The sequence below is a fragment of the Cyprinodon tularosa genome, unplaced genomic scaffold (assembly GCF_016077235.1).
Source record: "Cyprinodon tularosa strain WSP-4 unplaced genomic scaffold, ASM1607723v1 ctg14, whole genome shotgun sequence".
NCBI lineage: Eukaryota > Metazoa > Chordata > Actinopteri > Cyprinodontiformes > Cyprinodontidae > Cyprinodon > Cyprinodon tularosa.
In genome coordinates, this window is record NW_024038220.1 from 1,622,920 (window position 1) to 1,640,425 (window position 17,506).

The window sequence follows — 17,506 nt, forward strand, 5'->3', positions numbered from 1 at the left end:
CCTGTTGATGGTTTGTTGGTGAAATGTTCATGAACGAGATGATCTAATGCATCTGGGGCAGTTTCGTTTGCTTGTTTTATTTTTAAAACCAAAATTTCAAATCAATACTAATAATAATTTTGTACATTTTTATCTTTTTTTTTTTCAGTTTCTGGTTATTTGAATTACTAATGTGAATATTTCATTTTCTTTAATGGGAGTGTTTCTTATCTTTCAAGCATAACTGTACATATTCATCTGGTGGAAGCTAATTCTCTCTATGATTTCTATTCCAAAGAGGGAAGGGAACAAGGAGCAAGGACAGGAAAAACCATGTAAGAAAAAAACCAACAGTGGTTTATAACTACTGCTGTTTGTTTACCAGGAGCACTTTTAATGGACTTCTGTCTAAACAACACATCTGTATTACATTTTCCTAATTATCTCTATACTTTACTACTTGCTTATTTTCACGAGAAGAGAAACAGGGAGATGAGGCACAGCTGAGCAGGGAAAGACAAGAAGAGGAGACCAGAGAAAGCAGCAGACCAGCCACCAAGCAAAGGATATCAAATCTGCCTTTTAATATATAGGGCATAAGACCACTAGCTGGTCCTAAACAGTTAGAACTGTTCTAGTTCCCATTTACTCAGGTTGGCCCACAAAAGAGAGCCTTTCCTGAAAAGTGGTTCGAAAGCTTTAAATGGTCAGTATTAGGCAAAATTTTCAGATATTATGCATTACTTAATGAGGGAGTTAGTAATTGAAAAAGGATGCAGAGCAAGTTACAAAAATTTAGAAAACGTACGTAGAAAATACAGAAATTTATCATGCCTTGCCAGATAACCCTGGTCCTAGAATCGCCCCTGCTGCTAACCTTAGTGTTATTCAGTTCCCTGGTCGGGGCCTTTTAAATAAAGATGTGATTACCGAGGACAGACTTTCAGCTGATGTCCATGTTACTGGGCCTTGAGGGGCGTGCACTTTTCATTATAAGACCTATCACAGCAGATGAGCCCAAGCAAATAATCTCAAATCACTCCTGACAAAATAATCTTCCTCTTTGATGTATATTAATATTTTACTTACATGTCAATCCAGAATATTTTAAGTGAAGTCTTGCATTGAAAAACAAAATCTTGGTATTCATTCAACCTTGATGTCAGCTGCTCTACTAATCTCCTGTTTCATGTTAACAACACAAGGAGCCTGAGGTTGTGTATTGTTAGGCTGTTAAGCTTTTTTTTTCCCGATGTAGTGATAATGTCATTAGTCATTGATAGCCTCTGAAACTGATTGCTGGATGCAGACAATAGGAATGCTTAGAGACTACAGCATTTGCGGTGTCTTTTTCTGCACCATTTGTTTTCATGAATCAGTGTGAAATAACTCTATTACATGTTATCTTTACTTTTTTGGTTATTGCTGGTAAAGCTAGCATAGAAGAATTTGATAATGGCACTAAGGAGAAACTTAAACTTTGCATTTAAGATGAATTTATGTTTAGAGAAAAATGTATGAACTGACAATTACATTTGATTACCATAGTGGTACATCTGAAAACTTAAGAGAAGCTCCAAGTACAACTTATTTCCATTTTTTTAAAGTGCAGCAGTGATCAAAAGTAAACACTGAGAAAAAAAACATAGTGCAGAAAAATGCATTGATATGGTCAGTTTGATGCAGAGACTGTGACGTAATTTACAGGTTTTTCAACATTCAGCTTTTTTTCCAGTTTTTCAGTATTTTTGTTGATACAATAGTGACTGGTTGATCATAATCCTGCAGGTTTTCTGTGTAATAGATTATATTTTACTGAGAAGCTTTTTTTAAAAACACACTATTTGAGTTAAACAACTTGGTAAATTAGTTTTAGGACAGTAATCTAATTAGTCTGAGTATTTCAACTGTTTTGTAGCATATGAGAGAGTCCAAAAGCTAATTTGAAGTAAGCTGAAATGTCTGCTGAGAAATAATCTTAATTTGATGCATATTCTTTTAAAATAACAGATATAATATATATATATTTACATTTCTTCCAGATGGACATCTGTAAAAAAAATCCTCGCTGTATCTTTTTAAAAAATAGAAACTAAAAGAGTGACAATGAGCAACTGTGACATCATACTTTTGGTAGCAGCTGTGTGCAAAAATAAAAAAGGTAACCTTTCTGTCTAGCCTTCAGTCAGCAGAGATTGGAGGTTTTGACTTAAGTTTGGTATGCAGTAATTTTATGAAAGCATTTAAAGAGCATTGGTGTATTTTTTTAAGTACCCGATTGGCTATTTGATAAAAAAAAATATTTCCAGATAATTATTTTTAAATCATTTTGAAAACTTCCTGCCATTTTCCTCCCACTTTATTTTACGTTTTGATTCAGTCTAAGGGTGATTCAGCAACTACAAAAATGGGCTTAAAAACCTAATGGACAGCAGCCTAAAAATAATCAGTAATCCAGTATATTTCCACTTGATACGGTGGCCATTTAATATCATCTTTAAGGCTCCACCTAGAGGAAAAAGGTGAGCCACTGATTTTACTAACTTACAGCAGAAATAAAACCTGCTAATTAGATATTTTCTAATGTAATCCAATCTTTTGAGCTGGCTCATAATAACCCCATTATATCTCTAATTTCAATAACCTTACACCACATTAGATAAGACGTAAATACGGCACATAAAAAGGGGATCTGGTGTTCTGGAGCTTCCTCTTTGCCACACACTTTTATCATTTCTCACTTTCCTCACAGCCTAACATCTCTCCTACATACACATCCTGTGTTTGCTCATGGACACTTTTCATCAATGCACACAACATCTTTTCTTGCATCTCATCGATCCCCCTTATTGAAAGAAGCCTCATTTGCAGTCTCCTTCTTGACATTTTTTTTCCCTCTCCTGTCTCTTTCTTTTCCAAACTCTTGACAGGCTGTACAGAATTTGGCAGTTTGCTGTTCTCCCTTAATCCTTTGCCAGACTTTCCTCCTTCACAAATATACAAGGATTTTAGAGAAAGTGCAGTCAGACATCAGATGGGCAGAAACCCATTCCAGCTTCTTATATACAGTTAGTAAATCATGAAATTAAAATGAGCTTCTTTAGTCAAATGAGAGTCATGATGCTGCATTTGTTTTGTTTTTTTAGTACCGGTATTTAACTTTAAAATTCCTGACCATACATACAGATTAAGTTACCCCCACTAAACCCAAAATATCAATGTTATTTCATGCATATCTTTGTAATGTATTATTTAACTTAAGAAAATATATCCTAACAACACATTCAGCCCCTATAAAGGGAGCTTGGAAAGGTTAATGTGCTTGAAGGACACATATTTAGCTTTTCTTAGTGTTTTTATGAATGCTATACTTCAGATCTGTGTAGAGGGGTTTGGTTGTGAGCAGCATCTAAGAAGAGTGGACAGACAGGTTTCCACATAACTGTGTTCAACCCCCACCCCACACGGGCAGGGAATACTGCAGAGTCAAGTTGCCATGTTTTCACTTTCTTTCACAGTAAGTAATTGAAATAAAAGCACAGATGTTCCCAGTAATTTATATTATTTAGATGAAGGTTTTTGTCTAATGTTGGGCTTAAAAAAGGGTCAGGATTATAATTAAGAGGTGCAAGGAGTCGTTTTATTCTACACACTTTTGAAATAAATAACTGATTTACGCCAACTGGATTTATATTTGGTTTGAAGTTAGACAGACTAGCCATATATTCATATTTCCATTATCTATAAGTGCTCTCCATTACAAAGCTGTCAGACTCATTTTCATTTTTAATGATGAAAGCCTTAGAAAATAGAATAAAAGCAGCTATTTAGGGAATTTGAACATTAGGAAACACTGTTTCTGTGAGCAAACCAACTGGAAAGAATGATGCAGACATTAAATGAAATAAAAGAAGAAAAGCTGTTCATTAGGAAAATGAATTAAGTTGTTTTAACCCTTTAAATTTAATCTAGAACCAGTTCTTGTTCAGGAAACACCGGAAAAGCACTTCTATGGGTTTATGGTTATTCGGCAAAAACAAACAAGAAAAACGAAAGAAGTCGCATGTTAAAAAAAGAACAGGGCCGACTGAGATCAACCATTTTTAAGGCACCAACTATATATCCTGCTGTGACCTTTAAAAAAATGCTCCATCATTTGCCACAACTGCAAAGAATAATCACAAGGAGACAATCTCACGATAGGTTCACTTGAACAACTCAGTCCTATCATGCCTCCATGTGTTGCCCCTCCATCATTCCTGCCAACACCAAGTCCAAGATGTAAACAGGATCTAAGGTACGCTATTTATTTCACCAATAACAGCGAGGCGCCTAGCGGGAGAAAACAAGAAAAGCCCTTAGAATCCAACTAAGTTCTGCACCAGACACAAAATGAACTTCTGTTTCATGCTTGAAAGTTAGGAGCAAGAGAATATTTCATGTATGGAAAATATGAATGGAAATAAATCGAATAAAAATACTGCAGTTAGAAATAAAACTACATAGAGTAGGTGCTAGTTTTACTTCTCAAGATGATCATTATTACTGTTTGCATCAGCCACTATCTAGGTTAGCATCCATCGCAGCCTGTTCCTAGCACATGCAAGCATAAAAATAAGCCAAAACTGTTTTTTTCCCCCCTCATTTCATCATATCTTATTCAAATGCAATTGTATTTTTCAGGGACAAAAATCCTTCCCTCTAGATAAAAATCATTCAGAGCCCTTGCTAGATCTGTCAAATATGTCTTGACCAAAAAGCTGTGTTTTAAATTCAACAAAACCCCCTGAAACTGGTGTATGTATGTGGATTCAGTTGCAAACAGAGCAAACCATCCAGTGTCATTATTTACTGCCCCCTGTGACAGCTTCTAACCAGGATTTTGAATTCTTCACAGCAATGTTCATGCTTTTTTATTATTTCTGTTAAATAAAAGAAAGAAATGAAAATGCATCTTTACTTACAGAAATATATCCAGGTTGCAAAACAGTTACATTTTTACTGTCTAATGCAAAAATGACAACATTATACAGAACCAAAACAAATCAGAATACCAATGACTTTATTAATCCCTTGCAGGAAATTCTTTTCTTGTAGTGCAACCGTTTACAGAAAAGAAAAATAAGATTGTAAGTACAATAGAGCAAGATAAAATATTGTATAATAAGACAGAGTAAAATAAGAAAAATTAATAAGATTACAATCCACAAAATAAAACTACAGCATTCCCATATAAATACTGTAAAATACAATATAAGAATAAAATAAGATAAGGATCACACTATATAAAGTGTCCACAGTATTTACAATTTACAATGCTGATCAGTACCTAAATTACAATTATTGTACATGACCATGTTATTGACACAGCGTTAAAGCAACAGATGAAATGCAAACTCATACATTCAAGTTTAATTACTGACATAAACATGAATTTAAGATTTACTTTTCCTGCAAGAATTGTGAAATTTGAAAGAGTGAATAACTGGTACACATCAGGTATGGGTAAACAGGTAGATATTATTTAAACAAATCTTTGATTTCCTGGTAGAGGGAACCCAGGCAAAATCTGCAAGTCAACACACACATTGCAAAAACACAGCCTTTCTGCTAAGTCAACTGTAATATCCTCTATAGGAATAACAGGGTTTTTTAGTCACTTTTCCCCCTTAAACTTCACAGCTGAGACACCATGGATTCATTATAACCTTGTCTCTGCTCTTATCCTGAAAGTACATATCTAAAGCCTCAGGAAACACACAGGCAGAAGGAAAGAGACTTAAAGAGTGTGTGTGTGTGTGTGTGTGGCTGTGAGTTGGTGAGGCTGAATGAGAGAAAAGAGTGGGTCCTGCAACTCAAGCCCTCCAGAAATCAATTGTACAAACTTCTCCATGAGTGCTCTCCTTTGCCCCTTGTACGTTCTGAACCAGTCAAATCAATTTCCAGGCATGTGTGTCTTCGTGCACCTCCGTGTTATTCTGACAGAGGAGAGCTGGAGAGAGAATAGATGGAGCGAGGGGGAAAAAAACCGGAAAGAAGTAAATCATAAGAAATTCATCAAATCAGATATCCTTAAATGTTACCAAACAGAAAAGTCTCTACATAGCACTTTAAGCCATCTCAGTGGTAAGTTTCACACTTTATATTCCTCTTTAAAAAGTAAATCATGCTGTAAATGAGGATTAATTTTCTATCTTTATGTTATATGCATGACATAAAGTAGAAAAGAGTTGCATAAGAAACGTGTTGATTGGTTTTGTGATGCGTCACATCTGACTTCTGCATCTCACAGCTGTATTCTTACTGTGGGAACAATGAATCATTTGTTTCATTCACTGAACTGTTATCCAAAAATATTTAGTGATTTATGACTAAAGGGTGAGTAATGATGCTGGGAATTTATCTCTCTGCAGGCTCCCACTTTAAACATGGTAGAAAATGTGACTACAAGGGAAAGTTGTGGATCAAGTTTATCGATGTGTCGGGAATTACAGCCAGTTAATTCTTTTTCTATTTAGAATTATGTCTCGTGTGCTTTTATTTCCAGGCTCTCTGCTTAGAAACCATGAGGGAAGAATATATTACATATCCAAACTTTGATTTCTTTAACTTTTTTTTTTTTATTCCACACAAGACAGTAGGGAGGGCAGAGTGTTTCCTTTATTAAGGCCTCCCACAACTGGGACTTAGAGGGAGATTTTGGCGTCACGCCTCCCTACCACGGTTTCTGTAAATCGGCTTTCTGTAGCCATGACAGTCATTAGCCTTGCTCCTGGCAGTAATCCGCTAGTTTCTGCCTCTAATGGAAGAAGGAGGTAAAATTTAGTTGTTACAACATCAGCAGGGTCTCACTGAGAACCTGTCCAAAGCCAAGCGTAGACATCTACATTCTTTAAATGCAAAGGAGATCATCCTCAATCACATTTGACTAAGGTCATGAATAAAAGGTGTGGAATTACAGTGATGAGGAAGAGGGTCTTTAAAACAAAACAGTTCCTCTAGATTGGTGGCCTCTGTAAGTGACAACTTAATTTTTTTGTTAGTTGTGTAAGAAAGCAATCAGACATAAACACAACCAAAGTAAAATATTAATGTGTGTGTGACTACACAAGTGTGATTTATTCAGCAAAAGCAGTAAATTACAGCTTTCACTCAGTATCAGTCTCGTGCAATAACCATAAACATGTGCTTTTAACAAGTTCTATTTTTAAAACAGATAAGCTTTTTTAATGGACTGCAAACCACACTTGAGAACAACCCTCAGATTACTACAAGCATAAAATAAATGGCATATCAACCAGTTATGAACAGATGTATAATCTGATGTAGGTCAGCCTTCAGAGAGGTGGTACTTCTACTGAAAGGTTCTTCTCAAAATATTAGCATATTGTGATACATTAATTATTTTCCATAAAGTAATGATTAAACTTGAAAATTCATATATTTTAGATCTATTACACACTAACTGAAATATTTCAGTTCTTTTATTGTCTTAATACGGATTATTTTGGCATGCAGCTCATGAAAACCCAGGTTAGGGTTAGGGTCCCTCCAAAAACTCCCAATAAAATCCCCTCCAACTTCCAGCCTCTGGAGTGACCCCTTGTTGCATATTTTTTTACTCTGACTCCACCTTTTCACTGAATTACACGGTCTGACCAGGGGATGATGCTTCTCTCACAGAAGAGAAGAAACAGAAAAAATATGTTAATACAAATGTTGATGTTTAAAAAGGAATTGTTTGGGACCAGCCAAGGACCCATCAGCCATCTGACCAATGTAGAAGTATATTTTCTGTAAAGTTACTGCTAGTTTCTATCTTGCTCAGAGCTGGTTAATAAAGTAAGTTCTTCAAACAATGAAACTTTTCAGAAAAAAAACTTCTGCTGGGGATTTAGAGACGAAGATCTACATAACTTAATAAATTCAAATGAGTAGTTGGACATTGCCTGAATTAGCATTAATGATGTGATTTATTTATTTTTTTTTCAAATGAAGGATGAGTTCCTTGCAGAATTAAATGGTTCCTTTATTATTCTAAAACTAAGTTCCATATTTTTGCAGTCTAATGTGTTTCACAAAGGTGGAAATTACAGTATAGTGTGCTTAATAAAACTATTATTAGCATGGCCATTATTAACATTTAAGTAGGCCCGTCCCAATCTCTTGGATCTGCTGGTTGGCGTTAGATAATTGTCCTGATGAGCAATCTAACTTCACAAATGCTTATTGTCACAAACTGAAACCTGGATATCTCCCTGCAGGATTTTCTAGAAAGGACCAAGTTCATGATTTCCTTGTATTTTAGCTGGGTCTTTGCTCTAAACCAGCAAAACAGTCCCAAACCATCACACTACCTCTACCTTCTTTGACCTTAAACTTGATCTTTTTCATAAAATATTTTTCGGGCTCATCACTGATCCAGTGATCCAATGAGATGCATTGTTCTGTGTCATCAGCCCACTAAAACTTATCATGCCAGGTCATGGGGATCATCAAAATAGGTTTTGGAACATGTGAGACAGACTTTGTGTTCTTTTTCCTGGAGTCATTTATGTCTTGGACCTGTAGAATGGATATTTATTTTTTCCTATAAAATATTTTAAACCATAAACAGTTACTTTAACTGAAAACATCAGTGATTGAAGTTTTGTTCTGGTTTCTTTAGTAACCTGATATTTCATCACTTTTCTCTGGGAGCGACGTTGTTTGACCAATACTTGGGTTATTCACAATGGTTTCACGTGTAATCTAATTGTTAATGATAAGAATCACAATTGTTCCAATAAGATCCAAAATCTTAAAAATAGCATTTTTATTATTTCTATAAAGATGGATGTTAATAAACTCTTATCTCATTTATTGATGAAATTTCTTTATATAACGGGAAGACTGTTTTGTTCTGTATGATCTATTAGCCTTTCTTAAGTTAACAGATATTTCTTGATTTCAAAGATATTGTAGTTATTTTGTAATTGGGTGTGGTTGATAAAATTAAACTAGTAAAATACACCTAGTTTGTGTACTTTTTCTTATACAACTAGATTGGTCTGGGTAGATTTTTCAACCTAAAGCTGAAGTCTGTAAGTTTTTAAAAATCAATTTTTTGTCATATTGGCTAAAACTGTCCATATGCCCAGACAGCAGTACATGTGATATGTAACCTGTGAAAAAAACTGCTTCAATTGGTCCTACATACTGCCTGTATTTCAATCTGGAAAGAACAATTCGGGACGAGTCAAAACAACCAATCACAGCCAGAGGAGCGTCTGATGGAGTGTCAATCACAGCTCCCCCCCCCCTCACCGCTTAACCTGCCGCAGCGCCCCGGCTGCCGCAGTCAGGAGGACGCGCGTGGAAGTCATGGTGGAGCGACAGCCACCAGCGAAAGAGAAACTGCCCTTACTGCCCCTGCCGACAACTGCTTACACGGCAAACTTCGGTATAACCAGCATCTTATATCTAGCTGCTTGGAGGTGAGTGTTATCGCTCTTACCGGTTCACACTCCATGCCGCGTACGCTGCTTGGACGCTTGTGGTCGCATGCGGTAGCCGCGCAGGTGCTGTGACAGGGGTGGAGCTTGGAAGTGGGGCATGAGTGAAGCAGAGAGGGTGGGGGAGTGACGTGAAACCTGTTTTTCTTCAAATTTTCAGTCGAAGTCTGCTCTCTTCTCAATGTTACAGACTGCAGCTTTAATAAGACTTACGATACCTGATGACTTACAATAGCTCAAGAACGGGGAGCAGCTGAAATCACAAACAATTTTTGCAAATATGAAATTTTCCTCAAGACCATAAATGATCAGGAATGACTTAAAAAGCAAAAGCAGAAGAAATCAATATGGAGCAAATACTTCATAACAAAATTGCACTTATGGGAGAGTACAGGTTAAGATTAATTTGATAAAAAGGTAAAGTTACTAAAGTTGTGTTTTATCAATGGTTGACCTTCCGCTCTGTAAAACATTATAGCTGCAGGAACATTATAAAGACTCTCACAGCCAGACCCTACATTTCTAAAACATCATTAAAAGATTACCTATATTTAGACTAATATATAATTTAGCACCAATGATTTGTTTTAGTTGTTGCTCATGACAGACTTTATACAGTTTTGATGAAAGTCCGCAAGTTATCAGTGAAACCCACAGTGCTATTACTGACAAGTGCAAATTACATCCTGAGGGTCCTAGGGTGGTTCAAAACTGTCATCAGCTATGTGATCTGACGATTAGGTCTCTCACTTGGAGTAGGGAAAGTAGTATGAAAAGTAACCAGCTGTGAGAGAGGGGTTAGTTTAAAGGTGAGAACAGCTTCTTTTCTTACACTGACCATGGAGATTGGTGTATTACATGTGAAAGTTATTGTCCACACATTTTCATATGACTCTCTGCTGCTTTTTTAAACTACCCACCTCCAAAAACAAACAGAAAATAAGAAAATGTATTTAAATAATTGTTAGATCTCTCTTCAAACACATATATGTTCACTGATAATTATCTTCTTGATTTTTTCTAGAGAGATAATGGAAAGGTAGACTTTATTTTGGGGAATTTTTGTATTAAATCTTTAGTCTTTCTCTCCTTGATTCTTTCCTGAGAACAGATCAGACACACACACACACACAAAGAAAAACACTTTAAATAACACTCTATATGGTTTATTTATTAAATTACTGAGAGACATGACAGATTCTGACAGAAATTGTAATCAGACCAGAGAAATGGCTTGGGTTACAGATGGCAGCGCTTACCACCGGCCTCGCTTCTTCAGAAAGTTGGCCCAGAATAACAGTTAAAGAAGCATTTTTTACACACAGCCTGCAGCATCATAACATCATTACATTATATACGTTTGTTTATGAGGAGACTTCACTGGCTGCAGCCATATTAAAATATTACACATTATTCTAAGACCAAGAACAACAAAATGCACACTGACATCACTACCTGTTAAGAATAATCCACTCAGTCTGTATGCTCCCATTTCATTACCAAATCTTTGTACATAATGAAGATGATTTCTTTCTATGCCGACAGAGTAATTGCCCTAGTTAGATAAACTGCTTAGGAAAACATTTGCCTTAACATGTAACAGGCAGGTATTATTAGGGTTCAAGGATGAGTACATACATGAATGATAGAAAATAATCCCAATAATAGGTTATTTTGAATAACAGAAAACAATTGACAGATGGAGATAATTTTTTACCTCATTGGCAAACAGACCTACTACTTTAGACTATTTTTGAAATAACTAAAGGTCTTATTCAAATATAGAAATATTAGTTATATTTAACTTCACTTTAAATTTCACCCTGCATCTGCACTCCAGGCTGTCCTGTAGCATCGGTCGGTGGCATCTGCTGGACCAGCAGGAATCCATACTTAGGAAGTATCACAGATGGAAGACATTTTATTACTGTTCTCTTTGAGAAAGGGAAGACTCAAAGGATGCTTTCTAAAGAACACGTTTATTATCTTACATAATCTTTGACTCTGCCTTTTCTACTGCTAATTCTTTGACATATTGAGGTGCCCCCTTTAATATCACAAAGCACATTGGGGACAGTGTGGCAGGCAGATGGCTGTGATATGCAGCCCACTCAAACATCTCTCCCTGGGTTGTCAATAAAGAAGGAACTTGTAATATTGGGAAATGTGAGGAGAGGAACTATGGACCTTTATAAAAACTCTGAAAATTTAAGTTCAGAAGGCATAGGAATGATGCTGCATAAAAGTTTGTCTTGTCATTCTCTGTTTGTTTTTCTCCCTTCGACTGCATCGGTCTTTCAACACATGATATATTGCTTGTTGTGAATAAAATGTTGCTTAATCTGATTAAAGAAAATACATTTCATATAGTTTAAGATATGCTAACAATATATTTAATTTCATTTACTGAATTGAAGCTTAACATATCTGTTAAATAACAACAAGAAAGAACATGGAATTCATAAAAAAATGAAAAGAAGAAATAAAACCAGCTAGAGCAATAGCTTAAATGTTATTGATCCTATGGTTTGTTATTACTTAGGAAGAAATCAGTTGACCAGTATTGAAATCAGATTCCTTGATTAGCTCTAAAGTATAACAAGGAGAAAAAACCCCATCAGATATTCTTTTTCTTGATCGTGGATTGGATCAAGACTTAAAATTACAACTTTTTGATCTTAAAAAGATTTGAGTTTAGTAGAATAAAAATGAAGGCTACAAGTATAAATGGGAATAATGCTGGAATCTCATTGTTCTCTACTGCATTCATAACTGCAAAATAGGGATGACAATCTTTTTTTCTTTTAGGGTTAGTGCTTGCTATATATCTTCATTGAATCAAATAAACAATCAGGCTGATGTCTAAGGTAATAAATGTAATTAAAGAGGGAAAGATGAAAAGATAGCTACTTTACGAAATCTATAGATGTCTACAAACATTAATTTATTTATGTTTATGTAAAATCTGAGGTGGATCTATGGAGAAAATAGACAAACCTATATATTTTTGAAAAAAAATCAAAGAAACATAGCATAGTTTTAACTGGTAATACATATATATTTGTGAACATTCATTGTTTGAGGGGATAAATCTCAAACAATGGACTTAGGCTTTAGTATATGCTTTAGAGAGTAGGTTAAAATTGGCGAAAGTTATATCAGACCTTAAAGAACTTGAAATTGATATAGAGTTAATGGTATATGTCTAAAATATTTGGTTGTTGTTGTTTTTATGACACTGTTTCTGTCAGGAGTTTGTCTTCCATGAGACAAAACTATGGTGGTCGTGTGGTGCAAAAACAATGCACAAACATAACTGCACCAGAAATACAGAAAGTACTGCAACAACAAAAAGGTGTGTCTGAATGTTTTCTTTTTCTAACATAACATTTTAAAATGCATCAACTATATTCTGTTTTTATTTTTGATATGATGGATTGTATGATATGATGTCAAATTTCAGACTTTTTACACTTTTCTAGGACCTCAGGAAGACTAGCAGTCACTTTGCGGCAGCTTATGGTATACCAATAGAGAACAACAAACCCCCCCATAAATATGAGACTTACAAACCCACTCAAAGGAAAACGCTGAAAAGGAGAAATGTTGCAATCACAGAAAATAAAAAGCAACAAAGTGAAAACATGCTGCAAACACAAAACCCCCTGGAAACACAAAAAACACAACTGCAAGTTAAGAAAAGCTGTAAACTACCAGAAGTGCTGTAAATCACCAAAGTGAGACAATCATCAACAGAGGTACCAGATCTGTAATTAAAACATAAAAATGACTGAGTGGACAGAGAAAATAATGAAAGTATTTTTCACATTTTAGGAGAAAAAAAATTGTACTGTATATATAAAAAAAAAAATCCCCTAAATATATAGACATAAATTGATAAAGTGTTTGTGAAAACTGAGTGTCCTCATCTCAATGGATAGATTTGTCCCGCCATGTGTCTGAGCATGTAAGACCTTTTTAATATCATGTCACAACACCTCAGTTTCAAAACATTTATTGTGAACTTAGGAAACTCAGGGCTGACGTTTCAGATGCTTTCTTGAGGTCTTTTTTTCCTGGATGATTTGGTAAAGTACTCAAGCTTGTTGTTGAGTTGGCGTAGGCTGACCTTTGCTTATAAGGTTCAGCACTGTTCTATAGTTTCTTCATTTTAGAATAACAAACTTCTCAGTTTCAATTCCCTGGGGAAAAAAACAACTCTGTAATCAGTTTCAAACTCATATAATTCCAAACTGAGTTTCTTATCTTGTATATATCTTAGTATGGTCTCTATGTATCTCTTTTTAAATATTTTAGCATCACGCATCTTGTCTGACAAGATACACTATTTTTCTAAAAGTATTCACTCACCTGCCTTGTGTCAAATATCAGATTAAGTAACATCCCATTCCTATTCCATGGGGGTTTGACATGACATTGGTTCACCCTTTGCTGCTTGAACAGCACCAGGTCTTCTGGAAAGACTGTCCACTAGGTTTAACAGTGTATTTATGGGAATATTTAACCATTCTTCCAGAAGTGCATTTGTGACGTCAAACACTGATGTTGGACAATAAGGCCTGGCTCTCAGTCTCCACTGCAATTCATCCCAAAGGTTGAGGTCTAAACTGTCTTAACTCTGTGCAGTTTAATAGTCAAGTTCACCCACACAAGACTTTGCCATTCAGTCTTAATGAGCTTTACTGTATGCATTTTTGCGCGGTCATGATGGAAGAGGAAGGGCAAAGTTCCCACAAATTTGGGCCCATCAAATTGTCCAAAATGTGTTGGCATGCCGAAGCATTTAAAAATCTTTTCACTAGAACTAAGGGGCATAGCCCAGCTATGCCCCTTAGTTCTAAAACTAAGGGGCAAAACAAAATATCTGCTTCATAATCACCATTCCACCAAACTTTTCAACAGTGAAGTCAGACAAGTACGTTTTCCTGTAAACTGGCAAACTTAGTCTTGTTAATCAGATTACCAGATGGAGATGCGCAATTCATCACCCCAGAGAATGCGTCTCCACTGCTCTGGAGTCCATTGGCGGTGTGCTTCATACTACCGCTTTGCATTGCACTCAGTGATGTATGGCTTGGATGCAGCTGATCAACCATGGAAACTCATTTCATAAAACTCTCTGAAGACTGTGCTTGAGATAATCTGAAGGTTACATGATGTTTGATGGTTCAAGGTTGCACTGACGTCAATGATAATCATCCTAACAGAGGCGTGTAGTGATTGACTCCCATTATGCCCATCAGCAGCCACTGACCATTCTCCGTCAGTTAACGTAGACTATCACTTCATGACCCCAGCCAGAAATCAGCCACATTATGAACTCTCTTTTGAATATATCATGGTCCGTCTCACCTGAATTCTGGGTACTATGTTCTGAGCCTTCTGACACTTCATGGCAATTCACTGAGGGCGACCATTTCTTGTAACAATCTACATGCCTTGGCGCTTGGTTTTTATACAACTGTGGCCATGGAAATTATTGGAATGCCTGATTTCAATTTGGATGGCTGAGCAAATTATGTGGCAATATAGTGTTTGTAAATAAAAAGTAAAACTGGACCAAAAATTGTGTTAAACAATATTTCAGAATTTACAATGAGACATATGCTTTTATACAGCATCCTGTGTTTCCTGAAAGTGTGTCAAACAACAATGGTGTTCTACAATACTGCTTCGTCTTATTTATGTCCTGAGGCTTAGAGTGTGTCTGAAATATTTTGCATCTCTTTCACTTAAGTCGTTCCACTTTATTCTTTATTACAGCAACATATTTATTGCCATTAAACTAGTTCAGATCAGTTTGATTTGTTAAATAAGGGTTTGGTTCATCTATATTTATCAGAGCTCATAGCTATTTAAGCATCATTACTGTGTGTTTTAGGCTACATGGAAAACTCTAACATTAAATAGAAATTCTTCTTGCAGCAGTAAGATTGTGTTTGATCCTCCCAAATGCTCAAATCCTTCCTTTAAGTTTCATTAATTGCCGTGATCAGTTTCTTTTGATTATTCTCCCCAAAGGCTTCCTTTGTCAACTATTTTGTTCAGTTATTTTTACTGATGATTCATCTATTTCTTTGCCATCTTAACGGTAACTTGCATAATTGTTTTTATTATTAGTGTTGATTGTCAGTATCATTATTATCATCTAGGATGTTACTTTCAGTTGAGTATTATTTGTTTTAATCAGCACTTTTTTTCATCAAAGCTTTTAAAAGCTTATTTTTTCTCTGATTTAGCCATCTATCATCTTTCGGTTGTTTTCTATCTTCATTATTGACTTTATGTGAATTTAAAGTCAGAGTTTGACTCTTTGATTTTTTTTCGTTTCTCATTGCCACATGCTTTTCATTATCTAATCTCTCTTAGTTTTTGTATCTTTATGTTTGAGATCTTTCTCTTTTTAGATTCCTATATGAGACTTTCAGTTTTGCAAGGGAAAATGCATTGTATATGCAACCAATTTGAAATTATTGAACTCCTTCTGTGGGAAGAACAGGACATACGGAGCTCCAGGCAACATCCCATGTGACATAGACCCTTGTTTACAGAAACACGGACGGTGAAATGACTCTAGAAATATGACCGAGGCAAGGGCATAATCTGACCATACTAAGCAACAAATAAAGAAGGAGTCATGCAATAAAAAGAGAAACATACTACAGAAGTTGAAGGAGTTCACCTCTCACCCGGTGAGCTCTTGACAGCCCAGCTCCGACCTACTGCTGACTACTCATAATCAATCACATCCCAGCCCCAGCCTTGCAATTAATCGATCAATTAAAAAACCCACACACAACTGCAGTGGTGTAATCAATCAATGCAGCTTGTGTGGTGAGTGTTATTGAGAGCCAAGTTTCAGATCTATAGACATCAGTCCCAAGGTACTAGAACTGATCTTAGTCACAAGAAATGAAGATGAATAAAAGTGGATGAAAGGAGGAGTGATACAAAATGCTGGGGTGTGATCCATAGCTGAACGGAGAGGAGGCTCTCAAAACTCCCATCATATGCCAGCAGTGGCTGAATATTCATAATAACGAATCAGGTACCATGGAGGCGTTCAGTTATTCATTATGCTTCTGCAGAAAGAAACACCCCACTGTCCCACTGCGATGGAATTTTAATAGGTCCTATTAATAAAATATCCCATTCCCCATCTGAAGTCTTCCTTAAACTTTCTTGCCCATTTCACTTGGGATCTTTGAAGGTGACCATGATGGGACAATGGAAGGCAGCGAGTCAATTGATATTCGAGTGTTAGTGAAACAATTTAAACACCATAACTTGATCATTTATTTCAGAAAAAAGGGAGGCTCCTACTTGAACAAACTATTTAAAGTGAAAATAGAAAAATAGAGTGGGAGGAGATAGCAAGAACAGCTCTATAGCTAGATACTCAGAGGAAATGAATGTTTAATTTAGCACTGCCTGAAAGTATGCTGACATTTTGCCATTGTTGGGAGAGACGAATACATGGCATACTGTCTGCTTAGAGAAATGAAAATGTGCATCAAGGCTGTTAAAAATTCAACTCTATTCCCCAGCCGGGCATGCAAATCTAGGCTAAGAATACAGTAGGTAAGCTGCCATATTTACCAATTCAAGCCTCCCCTGATTTAGTCGGTGGGTGTTATTTTAATCTCATCATCTTCATGTAACTTCATATCAGAAACAAGATCTCTGCAGATAAAAATTGCGCTCCCCAGATTTTTTAACTCATTAGATCACCCCCTATGAACTATGGTTTACCAAAATAATTCCTCTGACATTTTCGGTTTCCCTCAGCCTAAACGGATCGGATCAGGCGCCATAAGGGTTTCTTCAGCATTATCTGTTGGACTTGTCTCACAAGATAAGCAAGCATCTGGGGATGGAAGGAGATGTTAGCTCTCTGACAACACCCGAGAAGGGGCAAAAGTGGTCCACCATGGGCGAAGCAATGACACTGAACGAGAGACTGTGAGACAGGAGATAGAAAAAAGAGAGGAAGTGAGAGATAGAAGCAGAGA

At 36.1% G+C, this 17,506-nt stretch overlaps 1 long non-coding RNA gene across 1 annotated transcript in view; it reads right to left on the reverse strand.

The window, feature by feature from the left end:
• Positions 1-5,286: 5,286 nt before the first annotated feature.
• Positions 5,287-17,506, reverse strand: part of LOC119778891 — a 36,392-nt gene continuing 24,172 nt past the window's right edge. The window contains exon 3 of the long non-coding RNA XR_005280142.1: positions 5,287-5,971. This is a non-coding gene — a long non-coding RNA (uncharacterized LOC119778891). The remainder of the gene's footprint in view (positions 5,972-17,506) is intronic.